We start from the raw sequence: 3,603 nt of genomic DNA, 5'->3' as shown, positions 1-3,603 counted from the left end.
TCATTCATATTTGCCGCTTCAAACAATTCACAGTCAGATTAAATGTAAAAAATAAATAAATAAATAACGAAAAACGAAGCGGATTATGATAAAAATTAACTATAATGGACACTTGGTTACCGTAAAAACTGGTTAGGATCTTTAAAATGCGACCCCTGACAATACCACCCCATATAAGGCATTCACAGGGATAAAACTGACACTCAGGTACCCACTGTTGTTACGCACCAGCCTATACCTTCTTCCCACACCTGTCAGGGGAACCATCCAAAATGTTGTGAGGCTTCAGGCAAAGTCGGAGGGAAGAAGGGGAACCAAGGAAAAATGAATTAGTGATGAACGTCAGCAGAACCAACGTGCCAGAGCCTATGCAAACATGCTCGGCTAGTATTTGCGGTCAGGGGACATTCACAAAGATATATAAGCGCAACTGAGAAGGGAAGCACCGAACAAGTATCTCCCCAGTCTACAACAACCAACCATCAACGAAGTCAGGTCCTTATATCAGTTCTAGTTTCAAACAGGCTTGGGTAAAGAGACCAGACTAGAGATATCGTGATCGACCATGGACCGAACCTAAGGCCTCTCGGTTTCGGGCCACATTTAAGTCACAAATTTCCTCCTTCTGGCACCTGTCACTAGCATACACCCTCCTGAGTCTCACATACGTCGCGCTTTGCATCTCGTCTGTTAATACCCGTAGCCCAGTAGATCCATTAGCTTGTGTGTGTGTGTGTGTGTGTGTGTGTGTGTGTGTGTGTGTGTGTGTGTGGTGTGAGGGAAGATGTTGAATGGCCACCAACTCATACCTAAAGTACACCCGCACTGACAGTAATGAGACCCATAAGTAAGATTAATGACCTTAGGCTATACACTGTTGCTTTATTCCACCTTGTTATAGATTACGATACCCATTCTGTACACTCTTGTCACAGTAAAAGATGGAGTTACACACAACTTATTTATTTATTTATTTATTTATTTAATTATTTATCTGTTTATTCTTTTCGAGATCGCAGAATAATGATCAGTTTTTACGCCATGCACTTCCCTTTTATTGGCTGGCCAGGGCGTTGTCCCCATTACCCTATTCACTCCCATGACAATTTCAATATCATTCTTGCTTCCTTCGCCCTATTTTATTCTTTTTAGGTAGAAATATCAGGTAATGAAGGGGTTAATGAAGACCTTTTGTAGCCCCGTCACTGCAAATGGTTTCTTTAATGTTAACAAAATCGTTGATATAAATTATTTGTATTTATTTTGACAAAGATGCATAACCTTTCTCAGCTAAGCATGTGGCCAAGTGTAAAGATGGAAAGGCTGATCTGACTAGTAACCAGGGAGACTTATTCATACTTCATAAAATAAGGCTCCTCGATTTTCACATAACCACGACTTTGTAATCAAGCTGTAATTGTAACCCACTTTCGTCAGATGAAAAGAAACCGACCATTGTAAGAATAAACCAGAAAAAAAAAAATTGTCGCTGGACTGAACGGGTTAAAACGTGGGATCGAACGCTAGACCCTTCGATCTATAACGTACCCTGTAACCCACTAGACCAGGGTGTGTAGACCAATGCACGGTGGTCTATAAAACGCTTCTGGTCCATTCCACTGGGCCATTACTTGCGTATTGAGGGTACGGTTCAGTCTGTGTTTTCTATGTCAGTTCTGCATCATTTATTCATTTCCTCTCATTGCCACACTCGCCTAAACCAGCAGTCTGAGCCGTCCTCGAAACATAAGTTACCTCCAGGTGAATTTCCCGTGGAGCGCTATTTAGGGACCACCTATATATATTTTTTGAGTGGGTTATGCCAAAAAAAAAAAAAAAAAAAAAGTGGAGATGAGAAAGAAGGAAAGGAAGAAGAAATGAAAAAGGCGGAGAAAGAGAAGGAGGAGGAGGAGACGAAGAAAAAGAAGTAGAGAAAAAACGAAGAAGAAGAGAATTTACTGCCAATAATATATTTTTAATGGTCCATAAGTGATGATATGAGGTGGGTGGCCATAACGTTAGCGGAAACCAGAGAAGAGACTATAGCTGGATAATTTTAGCTGGCAAAGGAGAAGAGACTATGGCTGGTCAGTTTTAGCTGACAAAGGAGAAGAGACTATGGCTGGTTAATTTTAGCTGGCAAAGGAGAAGAGACTGGCTGGTTAATTTTAGCTGGCAAAGATGAGACTATGGCTGGTTAATTTTAGCTGGCAAAGATGAGACTATGGCTGGTTAATTTTAGCTGGCAAAGATGAGACTATGGCTGGTTAATTTTAGCTGGCAAAGATGAGACTATGGCTGGTTAATTTTAGCTGGCAAAGATGAGACTATGGCTGGTTAATTTTAGCTGGCAAAGATGAGACTATGGCTGGTTAATTTTAGCTGGTATGGCTGGTTATTCTTCACCTGACGGTTTTGGGTCACACGGTACATCTGGAATACCAAATAGTGGTTGCGTGTAATTCGATAATCCTTAGTCATGGGGTTATAATGAATCTCCTTGGTTAATAGTCAAATCAGTAATCTAATCTGCCTAAACTAAAGAGGTTAGGGATCTTTATCAGCAAATCGACTATGTTGAATTTCGTTTCACCCCTACAGTCACGGGGCTAAAAACGTCCTGGAGAGGGATGCCTTCATGTGGTGGCACTGATTTGACTGAGCTGCTCCACTGCCCGGTAATACAGACATCCTCAACTCCCTCTCTTTCCCCCAAAGGAAGATGGTGGACTGCAGGAAGAGAGCAGCTTCAGCCTGTATTTCACTGCGTTCACACACAGATGAGGCTTGGGATTGGTACTACTGCTACTAATGCTACTACTACTACTACTACTACTACTATTATTATTATTATTATTATTATTATTATTATTATTGTTACTAGTATTACTACTACTACTACTACTACTACTACTGCTACTACTACTACTATTATTATTATTATTATTACTACTACTACTACTACTATTATTATTACTACTACTACTACTACTGCTACTACTGCTACACTTATTACTTTTTATTATTATTAAACAAGATGTTATGCGTACTTACTAGTATGCTTGTAGAGGATATACTGTTGACTTTGGTAGCTGCGACGCTAGGCAGATTCGCGTGAGTGTGTTGTAGAGAATAAATGGAAATACTCGTTAATATACTCGTTTGGCGCGGTAAGTATAACAGGTGTGTAGAAAAGGTATACAAAGAGTGTTAACCTCTTCAATACGGTTATTTCATTTTATTTTTGCTACCACTGAATGATTTTAAGTAGAATTTTTGTGATGCAGAGGTTAGATAGAGTCTTCATTCGGGAACAGATATAGGGAATAGAGTGATATAGAGTCGTATGCTTAACCCTTTGAATCCGATGACGCATATCTGTAGTTTTCTCTTAGCAGTAGTAATCGCAACCCATGGCTCATCTAAACGTGAACCCAGTGGACTGCAGGCTGAAGTTGCCCTGCCCCTGCAGTCCACCACTCTCCTTCAAGGGGAATAGGGAGGGAGATGATGGACTTGTGTACAACGGGGCAGTGGGCCTGACCTTTCATAACAGTGCCACCACATGAAGGCGTCCTCTGCGGCACCATAGTGTATTATTAT

The sequence above is a fragment of the Coenobita brevimanus genome, chromosome 96 (assembly GCF_032717465.1).
Source record: "Coenobita brevimanus isolate Jiangsu-jjx chromosome 96, ASM3271746v2, whole genome shotgun sequence".
Classification (NCBI taxonomy): Eukaryota; Metazoa; Arthropoda; class Malacostraca; order Decapoda; family Coenobitidae; genus Coenobita; species Coenobita brevimanus.
The sequence above is the reverse complement of the archived record's forward strand: the minus strand, read 5'-3'. Positions refer to the sequence as shown.